Raw genomic sequence first — 17912 nt, 5'->3', positions numbered from 1 at the left:
TTATCTCCTGAAAAGAGATTTCACACAGTTTTGACAACTTGTCAGACTGCTCTGTGGGAAAGACCAGACCTGCGACGGGACAGTGACGGACAGGACCGCACCTTGACCAGCTATGCACACCTCTTGCCATCTAGCTGAACGTAAACCTCCTTTCAGGACCCTGAAGATGAACCCGAGATGGAGGAGGGTCACTGGACCTCTGTGTTCCAGTGCCTGACCACAGTGAATAAACCTCCTGTCTCTGATTTTCACGATTGCTTGTTTCTTCCATTGGCCTGGTGGTGATGGGTGGCAGAGCCTTTCAATTCTTTATCGGGACTGCCAGGACCAGGCTGTGACCCCATCACCTCCGGGAACACAGCCGCATGCTGGGGAGTGTCCCCTTCCTGAATGACGGACGTTGGAAGCAAGGTAACCTTCCGGTGTAGGTTGTCCGGTAGGTACACAGGCCCAGAGGAACACGGGTGCCACCCTTCCCTGAAGAGACTGAAGAGAACTCCAGTCGGATTCAGGATGCCATAAGGATCAGCTTCCTGGTTCTTTCCACAGGCTTACCCCCATTGGTGGGCCCTTCCCAAGCATGTATACCCCTTCCTGGCTCACCAATCAATAAAAGTCCCCCATGTACACTGGAACCTGGCAATGAGACTCATCCCAGTTGGAGGCCTAATTGACATCACTAAGGTTAGAAGAAAACTATCCAAATGGCCATGTGGATTTGAATTTTCCTTCAAGGGAGCCTTCTCAGTTTGAGAGCTTTTCTGCTTTACTTCTATCCTCTCTTGGAATAAATCTTTCCTAACTTACCCTTCTTTGGTTCTACGTTTACTAATTCTGCTTTAATCCTAAAACAAGAACTTGCAAGCCACTGGCTTGGGGAGGCCTAAGCCCAAGTAGAACCCAGAGATACTTCATCTCCCTCAACCCCATAACACGAATCCACAAGAAACAGTTCTTCCAACAGCAAGTGCTCCACATAAGTTGCAGCTCCAACCAGCCCCTCAACCACAGGACTGTGAGATGCTGAGCCAAGGACTTGGCTGAGCTACACCCAGACCCGCGGAAACTGTGGGCTCACAGCCAGCAGAGTGTCCTCTCAGCAAGCTGGCTTCTCGCTCAGGAACCATAGAAAAAGAACGGGGTGCATTTCTGCTGCCAGAAAGAACCAAGGTAATAGAATATGACTGTAAGATAAGGCAGGCGACTATGGAAGTTGGGCTCTGAGAAAAGGAAGAAACACAAGTTTTCACATTCTCTGTGTGGAGCTGATGTCGCTTGGTCTATCAGACATTAGGGTTGCAGATTTTGATACTGTTCAGTCCTTTGTCTATAGCCACAAAACCAGGGACATTGATGACAAGAGGAAAGTAAAAGCGACTTTTTGAGAAAAGGGTAGCAGAGTGTCAGGGCCAGCATGCTTAGGATTTCTGCCTGTAGCCAAAGAAGAGAAAGGATGGAGAAGATAAACAGTGAAGAGAAATGATGGAGAAGGTGAACAGTGAAGAGAAAGGATGAAGAAGGTGAGCAGTGAAGAGAAAGGATGAAGAAGGTGAGCAGTGAAGAGAAAGGATGGAGAAGGTGAGCAGTGATGATTTCTGAGAGAAACAGGCAGGCTCAGCAGCAAGGATGGAGAACCTCTGCTCTAGAGGACGAGCTGTGTGATCCCAGCAAGGGCACAAATATTCTTCCCACTCTCTAGTATGTCTCTAGATGAGGGGTGGTCTCTTGATCTCATGAGTGACTGACAGGCTCCCTTGGAGTAACTTTAAGCACGGTGACTTAGGGGCTAGAGAGATGCTCAGTGGTGAAGGCACTTGCCCGCAAAGCCTGATGGCCTGGGTTCGATTCCCCAGTACCCACATTAAAGCCAGATGCACAAAGTGGAGCATGCATCTGGAGTTAGTCTGCAGGGGCAAGAGGCCCTGATGCACCCATTCTCTTTGCCTCTCTCTTCTGTATCTCTTTCTGCTCGCAAACAAATATAAATATATTTAATTAAAAAAAAAGAAAGGTAATTTAGGGCCAGAAGACTTTGTTCCTCTGGACAGGAGGAAGTGGCCCTTCCTCTCCTATGGAACTTTAAATCCTATGGTGGGGGGCTGATGTGATGTTTCCCTTTCTAATGTTACCAGGGACACAGGAGGTAGGGGTGTCCTTCAGTGACTTCCAAACCTAATGTCTATCTACCCACAACATTAGGAGGCTCGAAGGTCACTGAAGACAGTCCTCCCTCATAATCAGCATCATGTGAGGTCAAGAAACAAAACCACAGGCTCTGACTCCTGGTCAGAAGGATGGAATAGAACCAACCTCTGGCCCTGGGTGGAGACACGCCATTCTAAACTGCCCAAAAGATCTTCAGATGACTATGCAGCTGGAAGTTTTCTGATAAAAAAAAAAAGTAAAAGATATATTATGGTCACATTCCTTAAGAGTTAACCCAGGACTGGGAAGATGCCTCAATGGTAAAAGACACTTGCTTGCAAAGTCGGAGGGCTGGAGTTTAATTCTCCACCACCCACATAAAGCCAGACAGGTGGCCTCTAGTAAGCAGATGCTGGCGTGTGCGCATGCACACACATGCAAATAAATAATTTTCTTTTTAAAGGTAATTCAAATGTCCTGTCCAGCACCTGGCTGGGAAGAGGCTTGAGGAAGTAATCTGCTGCTTGCCTAAACGTGGTCAGCACAATGGTGTCTCTGATCATTAGCTTCTCTCCCTCTGGGTTTTGGCCCTTGAGTCACCGCCCATTCTCACCTCTCCAAGTGCCTGACGGAAGTGGGTCACCAGTGGGCTTTGAGGTTTTAGAGTCCAGCCCACTCTGTCTGCTCTCTGTTTCCTGACTATGGAAGAAATTTGACCAGCTTCCCTCCACCATTCCTTCCCCAACATGGACTGAACTCTCAAAACATAAGCACTGGCCCCCCTCACCAAAAAAGAACTTCCTCCTTCCAGTTGCTTCTTGGCAGGTATTGAGTCAAAGTCACAAGAAACATAATGGATGGGTCGGAGGACAGCCCACTTGGAGTGAATAATGCCACACTACATCTCTCCTGGAAAAGTCACACCACACAAGGGCACCGGGGAGGTTTCCTCCCTGGGCCACTTCGGGTAATGGGAGAGCGGAGCATGTGAAAAGCCGAGGACTGCTTTCTGCATATGCTTAGTGATGCGAGCTGCCATCACCCCTGGTCCCCTCTTCACAGTGTGGGTGAGGTGCCCCTCACACCCTGGGGAGACTCCTCTCAGAAGGCAGGGCTGGCATGGGCAGCTGGACGTCAGCGAGCAGAGCTCGCATGTCGCACACAACCGTGCGTGGAAGGAGCAAAGAGACGTCAGAGATCGTGACACTCTCCTTCCTGGGGCAGCCAAGGACCCAAAGTCCACGTCAAGGGCATGACCCAGTCTTGTATTTCTCACTTTCCTCTTTCTCCAAGAGGATGGAGGAATCACCATGGCAACCAAGAACCAAGCCTTCATACTCCTTCAGCTGTTCCAGGAAACTCCAGATTTAATAAATAGGCAGCATCAATATTATTGTCATTACTACTACGACTTAGGGAAATAAGCAGTCACTGTAAAACGCAGTAATAAAAACAGAGGAATCCAAAGAAAAATGCACAAGAATTTCAGTTACTTGAACTTCCCATCTGCCTTCCTGAAGTCTCTCGGCATTCAGAGGAAGGCAGATCTGTGAATATAATTGCACATAATGGGAACTGTGTGATATATGCTGTATTTCTTCCCCCAACAATATGTCTTGAGCATCTTTCCAAGTCAATAAACATAAATCCTTACCACAAAATCCTAGCAGAAGCCTGGAACTGGTTTTTATGGACACACACACACACAGGCACACAGACACACACACACACTTTACTTAAGCAATCCCTTATTGATGGATATGGAGACACATCATTTGTTTGTTTGTTTTTAAATCATTTTTGTGGCTGCAATCATCTGCTCAGTAAATACACAAAACATAAAGCGCTCACACGCGCCATCTTTCCTCAGTGTACAGATCCTTGGAATCCTGTTTCCCCTGTGGAGGCTACACACTGTAGTCTGTGGGAAGAGAACTTACCAGGTTGGAGAGAGGACATGTTTTACATGCTGAGATAAATGCAAGGGGCAGGAACTGCCAGCCAAAACTGGCCGGACCCGTGCAGTTTGCACACAACCAAGGTTGCGAAACTGACTCCCTGATACCCACTTAGTGGAGTTCCTGCCAAGACGGAGCCGGCATCACTGGGGAAGGAGCTGGCTAGGGGCCCGGGTCTTCCTCCCAGCGGAGCTCTAAGGGGCAGCCGTGGGCAGAAAACAGAGGAAGGATGGCATCTGCCCCTCCCGCAGAGAAGACACACCCACAAGAGGCGGAGCCATGGGCTGCCACACCCGCCCTGCACAAGACTCTTCCAGATACTCTTCTAAGCAGGGACCCCAGCTCAGCGTCATCCCTGGTCACAGCGAATATTTCTATCCCAGCCTTACCAAGGCGGCTCAGGTGAGGCTTTCTCTGCTCTGGGATGGCGAGACTGCGCAGCTCAGGTGGCCGTTCAGATGTCATTCCATCAATGGCATGAGCGAGTCAAGAACTGAGTACCAAAACTGTTGTTGGATGGCTCTGCCCATCTGTGGCCTCATCCGGACGACTGTTCCAGGTATGGTCAGAGTAAGCCAGGCTAAGCTGTGACCTTCGGTAGGTAGGTATATAAACTGCATTTCTGGCTGAAGGTGCCTAGGGCTTACAATGGGCCGTAACTCCACTGTAACTTAAACACCCCTGTATGCCCCCTTTCAAAGTAAATATTTAAAAAAAAAAATGAAAACCACATGGTGGCTAGTGGACAGGGCAGCACCAACACCTTCTTGTAAAAGACCTTTGTCTCAGCCGTCCACCGTTATTATCCACATTGCTATCTTTTCCATACTAATTTTGAAAGTAAACTCACTCTTTAATTAGATAAATCTTTTCACAGGAAAATCGCATGCTGCCACCGTAAGTGGAAAGCCCCTGTGGCTTGCTATCGTCAAGAGAAAAGAATCACAAAAGTGAGGAGACAATGATTGATAGAAAGCAAGTTTGCCCCCTGGACATCATTCCCTGGTCACGAGCAGTTCCCAGGCAGACACACCGGGGGAAGGTGCCATGCGCCACGGTGTGCCAGGGACTCATGTGGGGGAGGCTGCGGAAGTGCTGGGGTAGGAGGTCGTTGCCTCTGCCCCACAGACAAAACACAAGGACTGCACAAAAGTCCATGGCCAGCGTTGCCCACAGCCAAGAGGCCCAAAGACTCCATGTTGGGGTATGAGGCCCCTAAGTGCTCCGTAAGCATCCACATCTTTCACAGGGACAATGACAAGAGCTTCCATCACCCTTTCCTACAACCCAGGGCTCTCACACCAGCAAGTAAAGAGGCCCTGTGTAATCCAGATCTCTCACACCAGCAAGGAAGGGGTCCCAGGTGGTCTTCTGCCAGCCACTGCCCCTCTCAGACCCGTTCTCCAGTGGTTAGCTCCAGTTATCCACCCCAAAACAGACGCTGAGGACACAGCCTGGGTATTTCATAACAGAAATTGCAGGAATGCTTGGGAAATCTTATACCCCTCAAACCCAGTTACTTCTCCAGCAAAATCCATTTCAAGTTTAAAAAAGAAAAAAAACCTGGTGATTGATGGCTCTGAGCACAGAGGCCAAAAAGGATGTAAAACCAGTTTTACACGCTAATCGGTTCAGCAGACGCTGCTCGCTGCTACTTACAGGGTCTGGTGGAGCGCTTTGGGCACACGGGGGGAGGGCCGGGCTGTCACGCTTGCGGTCCTGGCAAAACAAACAAACAAAAACAGAAAGGGTGAACAGTCAGAGTGAGGGAGTGGCTCTAATTCAGGGGAACATGACATAGTAGAACCCTTAGATGCCAACCATGGATACCCACAATATTCTGTGTCCCGTCTGTCCCTCATGAAGTCCAGACCAGCAGAGCCCAGGACAGTGGCCACTACCCACACGTGGCCACAGAGCACGTGGCTAGTCTGCACTGAAATGAGCTTTATCAAACCCACACTGGGTTCCAGAGGTAGTGCAAAGGAAAACATAAGATATCTTATTAATATTAATATCTCATTAGTATTTTTATAATGAAAACATGTTACAGTAATTTTAATAGTGTACAAAATACATTTTATGTTCAAAAATATAACTGTAGAGCTGGAGAAATGGATTAGCAGTTAAGGCACTTGCCTGCGAAGCCTACGGACCCAGGTTCGATTTTCCAGGTCCCACGTAAGCCAGGTGCACATGGTGGTATATGCATCTGGAGTTTGTTTGGCTGGAGGCCCTGCCATGCCCATTCTCACTCTCTCTCCTTTTCTCAGTCTCAAACAAATAAATAAAATAGATAAATAAGATGTTTTAAAAACACCAAAAATATTTTTTAAAAATATTGTATTATGAATTTCAAATTTTTAATTTGTTACAATTAATTTCATCATATTCTCTTTAGTTTTTAGTGTAGCTACTAGGGAAATTTTAAATTGAGCCTATGATTCTCCTAACATGTCCACTGGGCAATGCTGGTCTAGGTGTTCCTTGCAGTATGGGCACTCCATCCTAGCCTGAGGTCATCAGGCTACGTGATGATCAGGGTCACACTCAGCTGCGTATTTTTGAGAATGGACCACCAGCATGCCCAAAGCCATCTCATGTGTGCCAAGTGCCCATAGTACTGTGTGCTAAGTGCTCTCTGCATGGAGTATGTGCAGTGCTGTGTGCTAGGTGCTCCATGTGTGGAACACAGCAGGACTGTGTGCTAAGTGCTCTCTGCAGGAAATGTTATATGCTAAGTGTCTCTGCACACAGAACCTGCAGTGCTTTGAGCGATGCACTGTCTACACACCTATGTGCTGTGTTTGTGTGGGAGACGCACTCAGATAGACACGGAGACCAAGGGACACAGAGGCGTGCCATGGGAGAAGCTACCTACACTCCCCTGTACACGGCGCCACCCAGAAACCTGAAACCACTGCTTCGATGAGCAATGGGTCTGCACACACTATAGTAGATACTGGTCACGGAAGAATGTGGTCACCAAAGACTCACAATCTCATCTCCTGTCTGTCCCTCTCCATGCCTCAGGCTGCAGAGGCTGCTGCCCCCGGCCACGAGGCACTGTCTACACCACGTCCCCTCCTTGCTTTACCATGCAGACACAGGGCATAGAGGTGGCACCCACGCAGTCCACTCACCACAGTCAGAGGACTCACACTGCTCTTCTAGCTGCTCTCAAAAACCCTTACGGTGGGCTGGAGAGATGGCTTAGTGGTTAAGGCACTTGCCTGCAAGGCCAAAGGACCCTGGTTTGATTCCCCAGGACCCATGTAAGCCAGATGCACAATGTGGCGCATGCATCTGGAGTTCATCTGCTGTGTCTGGAAGCCCTGGCATGCCCACTCTCTGTCTTTCTCTCTCTCTCTCTCTCTCTCTCTCTCTCTCTCTCTCTCTCCCCCTCTCTTTCCCTCTTTCAAATAAATAAATAAATATAAATGAAATATTTAAAACATGTTAAGGGCATGGAGCTGCACTCACAACCCCATGACGGGCACCCCTTCTCAGGAGAGCGCAGGCTCATTCTGAGTAAAGCCCGAAGCTGGGGTGCACCGCCTGTCAAGTGGAGGCCAGCGGCTGACCCATGCAATGCTTTAAGTCCCACTCAGCTGAGCAGAGGGGAACGGAGGGGTGATGCTGTGTCCGGGGGGGCAGGGCCATGCCCCAGCACTGCTCTTCCAGAAAGCCTCCATGTCCTCCCTGAGTGCTTACAGTCATTCCCCCAAGTCTTCAACCATGCACCCAGCCAGCCTATGAAAGGAAACGCTGAGCCCTTAGATCTTCTGATCTGGCTGGCTCCCCCTCGTCGATCCCAGGACCTAAGCTAGCTGTCACCCTGGACACCACCCCTGCCCAGGGCAGGAGTCTAGCTCCTCCATTCCCCACTCCCTCCTTGAGAGTCTAGCTGGGGATTCTTGCAATTCCTGTCTTCGTTTACACTCTTCAGGAAGTGGACCCGTAGCCGTAGCTAGAAGGACCAAGCCGGTTGAGACAGTGACCATGGTCATGCAGAGGCTCGGAAGAGCCCTTCAAGGTGCCGTGGTAGGGACTGGACACAAAATGGTGTCATCTCCCACTAGGCAGTGGTGCTGGGCATTTAGACGTGCTGTTCTGTGTCTGTGATAACCTGGAAGAGACCATCCTTCAAATTAGCCAGGGGCCAAGATCCCGACCAAATAAAGCTCCCTGAGCAGTGGACACAGCCCAAGGGGTTGGTCATGAGGTGCTGTGAGATGATCAATTTGCCCCACGGCAACACCATGACTAGTGGAAGCTTGCCAGCCATTAGGCAGATGGTATGACGGGGCCTGCGTCATGGAATTCCACAAGGACAGGGCCAGTAATGTCTATGGGAGCCAAGGCTATGAAGGAGAGGCTAGCGAGATGGCTCAGTGGCTACATGATGGCCACACAAGCCTAAGGTCTTCAGACCAGATCTCCAGCACCTATGTTCATGGTAGCACACACCTATAAACCCAGCAATGGAGACAGGAGAATCCCTCAGGCTCACTTGCTAGATCATCTAGCCAAATTGGTGAGTTCTTGGTTCAGTGAGAGACTTTGTCTCAACGAACAAAATGAAGAGTAAGTGAGGAAGACTTCTGGCCTATTCACGCACAACACACACATACATGTGCCCACACATATGAACACACCTATACAACAACCACAAACAGATGCAAAAAATAAAAAGACAGGGGCTGGAATGATGGCTTAGTGGTTAAGGTGCTTGCCTGCGAAGCCTAAGGACCCGGGTTCCACTCACCGTTAACCACATAGGCTGAACAGGTGGCGCACGCGTCTGGACCTTGTTTGCAGTGGCTGGAGGATGTGGTGTGCCCATTCTCTATCTATTTCTCTCTCAAATAAATATATATTTAAATTATTTTAAATTAAAGTAAGAAGACAGATGGGATGGATAACCCTAAAGATTGGGGAGACATCTCTGGTTCCACCACACCCCACACAGGTGTGATATCCCACCTGAGGTGTCTGGCTAAGGACAGAGGGTGAGCAGACAGCGGGCCCTCAGACCATCACAGATGAATGGTACACATTTCTAAAACCCTTGGAGACTTTGTTTCCTGAGGCAAGAAAAGTAAGATGTAAGTGTAAAATAAGCTGCCTTGAAGGATGGGCTGACTCTAACACGTAATATACAATAACTATCCAATCACATAGATGTCAGCTGTCTCAGAGTACATAATATTTTTCTCATTATGGCTCTATACCCAAGGACTTAAAGCAAGATATTAAAAAGTTTGCACACATGAAATATCTTTCATGAAAAATAACACTGTAAAAAGCACAGGGTGATGGCCGAAAAGATGGCTCCGTGGTTAAAGTTACTTGCTTGCAAAGCCTGACAGCTCAGGTTCAATTCTTCAGTACCCGTGAAAAGCCAGATGCACAAAGTGATGCCTATGTCTGGAGTTGGTATGCAGCTGCAAGTGGCACTGGCTTGCACTCTCTCTCTCTCTCTCTCTCTCTCTCTCTCGCTCTCGCTCTTGCTCTCTTGCTCTCTTGCTCTCTCTCTCTGTCTCTCGAAAGGAAAGTACAGGATGCAGCACAAGATCAGACAACTATGACTCTCTGATCACAGGGGTGACTTCCTCAGCTTACAATGAGAAAAACACCAAGGCCACCAAAGACAAATGAGCTGCTCAGTGTTCACCAGGGAGATGGCCATGCATTCTTCTTCCCAAGAAATCCTCTCCACTCAGGACAAAAGAACTGCAAATTAAGACAACATGCCACCGGGCCTGGCGGCCAACCTCCTATCACTGCAGCACTCAGGCGGCCGAGTCAGGAGGGCCACTCCTAGTTTCGGGCTAACCAGGGCTACAAAGTGAGACTCCGCATCAAAAATTAAAACAAAACCACCACAGCAACCCAAAAAAAAAAAAAAAAAAGATGTTATTTTTTTACTCGGATTGGCCCAAATGGAAGTTTACTAAAGTGGACTCAATAAGCATGAAGGGATCAATGAGCATGAGTGGGATCCTATGTGGGTCGGCATTTTCACAGATGCTCGCCAGATCCAGTGGTGTGTGCCTGTCATTGTAGGTGCTTGAGAGGCTGAGGGAAGAATTCAAAGCCTGACTGGACTAGAGTAAGTTCAAGGCTGCCCTGGGCAACTTAGTGAGACCTGCTTCAAAATAAAAAGTACACAAGAGAGCTGAGTGGAAAGGCACTTATACCACACATACCAAAAAAAAAAAAAAAAAAAAAAAGCTGGTGATATTTGGATTCGCAATTGAAATTCCATTTTTTGGTGCCAGTGTGTATGTGTGAAGCAGCCTGTGTCCAGGAGACTCACTGAAGGAATCTGGTGACCACAGAGATTGAGGAGCAATAGAAAGCCACTATTTAGACTCCAAGTAATTGCCAATTGACACAATGGTGAGACATCTGTACAAAAGACAGACAGAGGGACAACAATAAAGGCCAAGGCGTACAGCATGCCTCATTACCCACTGAAAAAAAGGGCGCACTTCTGGAAACTCCATGGAAATCTCCAGAAACCAGACCAAAGACAAACACAGACCATGTAAACATGGCTAACTGTGGAGACAGAACTTGGCGCCCAAGCAGATGAAGGGAAGATAAACTAACTGCTCTCTTGACCCAACATTTTCATTCTGCCTTAAACTTTTTATTTGATTTTCAAGAGAAAAGAGAAAATACAAGTCAACACTACCCTGAACCCTCTGGGTAGGGATTGATTCCTTGACATTTTCTGAAAAATAAAAAAAAAAAAAGGAAAATTGAACTCATGTGATGTGGGGAATAAATTAGAAACGCTCTGAAGGACTAGAGTCTGGCGAGGTGGCAGAACAGCAGAAATGTGGGCCCTGGGGGAGTATCTTCTTGACTTTTATCAGGAAATGTAAAGAAATGGCGCATGAGTTACGTCGACTCCCAGACCAGACAGTACTAATCGATTACCACATTTTACTGCTGAAGTAACTGCAGCCTCAGAAACCTCCCCTGCCCCCCCGCCCCCCCCCCAAGGACCCGCAGAGCCAAGCCCAAGAAGCTGCAAGCAGGGTCTTTACCCACACAGTGCCCAGGCACTCCTGGCTAGAGTTCTGCATGTCCTAAGGCTATTTTCATGTCATTGGGTTTCTCCCAACTGTCCCCAGATCAACCTCTTGCAAGGAAGCCAGGCTGCTTCGACCTCACCTAGATCCTTGCACACCCCATCTCGGAATATATCCCATGAGCTCCCCGACCTCCTGCTTTGGAAGTGGGAGGGAAAGTTTTGCTGCCTACTCCCAGATGTTAAAATATCTTTGCTTCTCCTCAGGGCAAAGAAATCAAAGTGGGCATGCTCTGCATTTCCCCCTTTGGAACACGACCACTTCCAGCAGTTTATTTGACTGACTGTGACTTCTATTACCATGTAAATTGTCGCAGGCTTTGGTGGGGGGAAGTATTAATCCCTTCTCAGTAAAGTCATAAAATAAAGAAATCAATTTCAAGGCCAATTTAGTCCCGAGAACACCTGCTGCCCTTTTGTGTAGCACACAGGCGCCTCTGGAACGCCACGCGGTTGTCTGAGGCATCAAGTAGCAGATTCTGAGAGCAGGTCCTGTGTGAGCCAGGGGAGATCCTGGCTCCGTTTCCAGAGACCCCCAAATGTGAGAGTGGGGTGGGTAAGGGGCACCAAAGTGACTTGCAGGCCCGAGCGTTGTGGGGGCGAGGGAGGATAAGAGCCATGCTGGATGCCGGGTACCATGTGAGACTCAAGGCATGGGTTAGGCTGGGTAGCTATTTGGCTCAGGGCAAGTTAATCAACACTCTCATGGACTGCCTTTGTGATTAGTCACAATACAATGAAAGTTTGGGTGTTTTTGGAGGAGTATTCAACCCAACTCAGAGAGAGCTTTGCCAAACGTTATACACCCAAAGGTACAGCTTTCCATTGAGACGTGCTTTGAGCGGCCTTTGGTTTCCCTACCACAAGCCAGTGACTGACATCTCCAGCTGGAGCACTGGTCACAGCACAAGGCTCTAGGTCCCATCCCCGGAACTTAAAAGCATCCCAACAAAGCCAAAGAGGGAGACTCCCCAAATGCCCGTCACTGGATGAAAGGAAAAACAGACCATGGCTTCCCCACATCATGGAAATTCTCTTTCTTTCTTTCTTTCTTTGTCTCTCTCTTCTTCTATTTTATTTTGTTTTGGATACAGTCTCAGATATTAAGACTGGCCTCTAACTTGCTATGTAGCTAAGGATGGCCTTAGACTCCGGATCCTCCAGCCTTCACCTCCCAAATTACATGCCTGGTTCATGTGGTATTGGAGATGGAGCCCAGGGGTCCACGTATAACAGGCGTGCAGTCAACCAACTGAGCTACATCATCGACTCTACCAGCTGAATACTCCTGAGCCATAAAAAGTGATGAAACACTGGGGCTGGGGTGTGGCTCAGTGGTCCTGGATATACCCTCAGCAACATGCATGCGCACACACACACCTTGACATGTCGTACAATAAGGGTAAGCCTCAAAACCCACCATTTTGAGGAGTCTGGGGAGATGGCTCAGTGAGTAAAGCGCCCGACCTGAGTTCAGATCCCCAGCACTCAGGTAGAAGCTAGTGGAGTAGAAAGCACCTTTAGTCCCAACCCCGGGAAGGTAAGGGACGGGCTGGTCCAGGGGCACTACTAGCTAGCTTGTCTAGCCAAACCAGTGAGTTCTAGGTCGAGGAGGGACCCCATCTCAAAGCATAAAGAGGAGAACCATTAAGGAGAGCATCCAATGTCGACCTTTGGGCTCCACATGCACACATGCATGCATACAACACACATGTATACTCATGCAAAAATAATTAACACTGAATAAAAGCAGCTGGACGTGAGAAGTGGAGGCAGGAGGATCGTGGGTTCAAGGCCAGCCTGGGCCATAGAGATCATCTCAAGAGGAAGAAAAGACAACAAAAGTGAGTCACAGGTGGCCACACATTGCATAGCTGTGTTTGTATGTGATGCCCAGAGGAGGGAGGGCCTACGAGGCAGAGAGCAAGCCCGCGCAGTCCAGGGTCACGCCACTCCACGGAGAGGTGTTTCCCCTGGAGTTGGATGCAGTGGCACACAACACAGGTTCTGGACCCTCTGACACTGGGCTATTCACACGAGTGCAGCTCACCTTCAGCTCTGATTTCTACCTCCACTTAAAAAAAAAAAACTAAGAAAAAATTAATAAATGCAACAGACCCAGACTCATATCTCTGTTTTATGATTTTACTATATTTTCTCAAAAAATATGTGTATATAAGCCTCAGACATCTGTACAAGGCAATGAGGCTTTCTCCTTCCTTCATCTCAAAAACCATTAAAATTAACAGGGTCTGTAACAGGCTGTCTAAAGGGGTTACTGCACCACTGAATCAAGAAACAAGTGGGAGAAGCCGGGCGTGGTAACGTGGTAGCATGCACTTGTAATCCCAGTGCTGGGGAATGAAGGACAGGCAGATCCCTGGGGCACCTGCTGGTCTAAGGTGCAAGTTCCAGATCAATGAGAGAGCCTCTCTCAAAAAGGAGGCATGGCAGTCCTGACAGATGACACCTAAAGTTGTCCACTGGCTTCTACACACACACACACACACACACACACACACACAACTTGGCTCAGTGGTCAAGGTGCTGCTTGCAAAGCCTATGAGCCCAGGTTCAATTGTCCAGCCCATATGCTTAAAGCCAAACAGGCATTCTTTTATAGCTCCAAGAGACCCTGGTATGCACACACAAACAAACAAATACAGAAATATTTCCTTTAAAAAGAACGATCAAGGGAGAGAAAAGGAGGGAAGGAAAGCTGAGAGGAGGAAAGGAGAGGAGGAGACACACCAGAACACAGCTGTGCCCACCCAGTGATCATTACCGAGGAAGAGAAGGAAAGAGGCTCATGAAGCATACAGTGGCTCCAACACACACCTCACCTATCCACGGTCCAGTGAGGACCGCACCTGGCCCTGGAGGGAAGTCACTCTTGGGAGACACAGGCCACCAGGCCCGGCTGCCATGTAAGAGAAATGTTTGACCCCCCCCCCCCATCACTAGTCTGAGAAAGAAACACTACCTGACCCGTGTCCTGAGTGCTGTGATATGGTTTATAGTGATGGTTGACCTGACAGGACATCGAGTCACCCACGAGGGATTGTGTAGATTGGGTTAGTTGAGGTGGGAACACCCACCTTAACTGTGGCTGGCACCATTCAATGGGCTGGGGTCCTGGACTGTATAAAAAGGAGAGAGCTGGCTGGAGGGATGGCTTAGTGGTTAAGGCGTTTGCCTGCAAAACCAAAGGACCCAGGTTCAATTCCCCAGGACCCACATTAGCCAGATGCACCAGGTGGCGTATGCATCTGGAGTTCATTTGCAGTGGCTGGAGGCCCTGGTGCACCCATTCTCTCTCTCTCTTTCTCTCCCTCTTTCTCTATCAAATAAATAAATAAATAAAATGATAAAGAAGAGAGCTAACTGACCAGCTGCCTCAAGCTCCTCCCACCACGCCGGCCCCACCATGATGACCTATAACCTGGAACCTATACACTGAAATAAACCATGCCTCCCTTAAACTGGCTTTTTTGAGGGGTGTGACACGGATCGGGTATTTTTTTTCTCAGCACAAAGAATATAACTGATATAAGTGGGGACTGAGAGATGCCCACCAGTGTCAGAGACAGACAAGAGGTGACAGGCAAGGAGGAGCCCTAAGGGCATCTGGGCGGCCGTGGGAGGAGACGCTGCATGGACATGAGGGACCTCAGAGAGGCGGGGTGGAGCTGGAAGCACCATGCCCGGGTCTGCTTAAGGATGAGAGGAGCGAGGAACGGAACCGGAGAAGCTCTGCAAGGTGAAGTCAGAGAGAATGGCTAATGAATGTGCCCTGAAGGGCACCCAAGGGGGGACGGCTGGTATTGGTGTGTGTGATGAGCGCTTTTAATCCAGTCGGCCAGGACCACCGGGAGGTTCCTGAGAAAGAGGCCGTCAACAACCAGCGGGCATCCCCAGCACTTACGCAGAAACAAGATGGTTAGAGCTTAGCAGTGGGTTGACTGGAGGGACAGGGAATGGACCTGATGGAGCCAGCAATTTCTGATCCCAGTCCTGGAGCAAAATCTCTGCAAAGGAAGATGATACCGGCACAGGCAGGGGCACGTTAGCATAGGAGACCTGACCCACGGCTGCGCGCAATCCTGGCTTTCCCACCTATGTCAAAGAGTAGCTGCCTCTGTCATCACAGGCCGTTTGACGGGATGCTCACAGAAGCTCAGGACATCCCAGCTGCCCTTGCCCTCCTCTGTTAGGGGAACCTGAGGTGGACACATTGCACGACACCCAGAACGTCCTTCCTCTGCTTTCAGCCATGTTTCAGTCACCCTTTGATCTCCTTGGTGAGGAGCCTAAGTGTCCAGGTTCAAAGCCACGACCTCTCCTTGGTTGTGTGACTTTGGACACGGCGACGCTAAGCCTCAAGCCCTCACCTGTAATGAATAGGATCATATAACACACTAACATCGCAGAAAGGTCATGTAGCTCTGACTGAGCCCAGCACCTAAGAGCTCAGGAAGTGACATGTACCAGCCCACTTTACACCCCAGACCCATTCTTTCCTCTGCACATAGGGACTGACCCGGCAAGTACCTCTTCCGGAAAATTCCACAGCAGGTGCAGAAGTAAAGGTCAGGTGCTTTCAACTCACAGCAGCCCAGGATCAAGACAAGCTCCACCCTTACTTCACCACTTGACCCGAAGGGGGTGTCTTTAAACTACTCTGACTTGGTTTCCTCACCTTTAAGAAGAGACTATAACAGCACATCAATTCCTACGTGCAGAAGGCTAACCGTGACCCGTGCTTCAGGGAAAGCGAGGTCCTCATATGTGAAGACGTGTCATTGACTCTGTTTACATGGCTTGCTCCAGACCACCAGACCGGCTCTGTCTTGGGCCTCACTTCCTCCACAACAGCTCACAGGAGGGTAGGCTGATCCTGGGGCTGAGGAGGAGCCTAGTCCTGGGGTTAGCGCTCCCCCAGCCTGTCCCACTGCGGAAGCAGAAGCTGTCAGTGGTTCCTTGCACCATGACATTGCTGCAGGCTTGAATGCAGATCTTTTGCCTCAAACATCCACTTTCTGTAAATATACTAACTGATTTATCTTTAAAGTGATTATGGGAGAATGAACAGGTATCCTCTTTCAATAAAACATAAGAATTTGTTTATATGCAGTGAAGTTGTGATAATCTTTTTTAAATTGATAACTTTAATATGTTAACACTTTGAAAATTGGTCATATTCCCATTCGGTGACATTCTTATGTCCCCTCTCCCCAGCCCCAGTCCACAGTGCCTTGGTATACACCTTTTGGCCATGTGGCTCTTACAGTGTTTCATTATCACTATACGGACAAACAAACGATTAGATTCACAAAAAAAAATTAAATTAAATTGCTCTTTCATCCCACAATGTGGGATGGAGTTCCTGAGGCATCGGGCCCCACAAAGAAACTGACTGGTACATTCATGACCCCACACTGGCTACTGATTACCCCAGCTAGGGGGGCCCTCGGTGAAATGGGGGTGGGGGTGGGGTAGGGAACATCATAGTATAACCAGAATGGAACATAACCAATGTGCAGTAGGCTAAAAAATAAATAGCGAGGCACAGTGACACACGCCTTCAATCCCAGCACTCGGGAAGCTGAGGTAGGAGCATTAGTGTGAGGTCGAAGTCAGCCTGACGCCACACAGTGAATTACAGGTCAATCTGGGCTAGAGCGAGACCCTATCTCAAAATAAATAAATAAATCACACACAAAAAATAAAATAAATTCAATTAAAAAAATAAGACAGTGTAAAATATTGGTACAAATATGGCACAATGGGAATTACCATTACAACCAATTACATTGGAGTGTAAGTTGGTTCAGGCACCTGGAATGAAATCTGTGGCACTTTAACGTGGAAAACAAAACAAGAAGCCAAGCTGGGTAGATGGCTTAGTGGTTAAGGCACTTGCCTGCAAAGCCAAGGGACCTTGGTTCGATTCCCCAGGACCCGTGTAAGCCAGTTGCACAAGGTGACGCATGCATATGGAGTTCATTTGCAGTTGCTGGAGGTCCTGGAATGCTCATTACCTCCATCTCTCTCTTTCTCTCTCTGCTTCTTTCTCTCCCTCTCTTTCACTCAAATAAATAATGAATAAGTTAAAAAAAAAAAAAAACAAAGCCCCATTCTGTTGACAGCGGCTACTTCCGTGGAAGCCCATGGCAGGTGTAAGCCTTGAGCAGGTTCCCAGCTTTGCTCTGCGCCTCTGCTGGAGTCACTCTCCAGCGCCTCTCTCTGGCCCTTCAGCACCTCCAGGAAAGTCCAAACACCAGACCTGGGCAGAGGAGCTCTCATATGGCGGGCCCTCTCTCCTGGCCGCCTCCTCTTGCTCTCCCCAGGCACTTGCACTCCATGGCCTCTCTCACCACCTACCACTCCAGCCTGGAAGACGCTTTGTCCTTATTCTGCTGCTGAACTCCTCCACGCGCGCCATGTCACCGTGCAAACACCCCCACCTTCCTGTGACGTGCTCCTGCAGGACTCCCCAGCAGCTCCCTGGTACTCCTTGAAGCTGGTGACATACTTGCGCAATTACGAAGCACATGACCACCTCCTCTGCTGTCCTGGGGGCTGTGTCCAAGCTCCACAAATGCCACTTGGTTCTACAGGCCCAGCCAGCCCAGCACCCGCAAGCACACAGTAGGTACTTGACAAGTGTTGACAGTCTAATTACACACATGTTTTTTTTTTTT

The 17912-nt window shown here is 48.8% G+C and overlaps 1 protein-coding gene across 1 annotated transcript in view; it reads right to left on the bottom strand.

Moving 5' to 3' along the window:
• Positions 1-5819, bottom strand: part of Rbfox1 (RNA binding fox-1 homolog 1) — a 1978359-nt gene extending 1972540 nt beyond the window's left edge. Inside the window, exon 1 of the mRNA XM_045161626.1 lies at positions 5763-5819. The gene's annotated coding sequence lies outside the window, so the exon portion shown is untranslated. The remainder of the gene's footprint in view (positions 1-5762) is intronic.
• Positions 5820-17912: the final 12093 nt, after the last annotated feature.

The sequence above is a fragment of the Jaculus jaculus genome, chromosome 11, assembly GCF_020740685.1.
Source record: "Jaculus jaculus isolate mJacJac1 chromosome 11, mJacJac1.mat.Y.cur, whole genome shotgun sequence".
Classification (NCBI taxonomy): Eukaryota; Metazoa; Chordata; class Mammalia; order Rodentia; family Dipodidae; genus Jaculus; species Jaculus jaculus.
The sequence above is the reverse complement of the archived record's forward strand: the minus strand, read 5'-3'. Positions and strand labels throughout refer to the sequence as shown.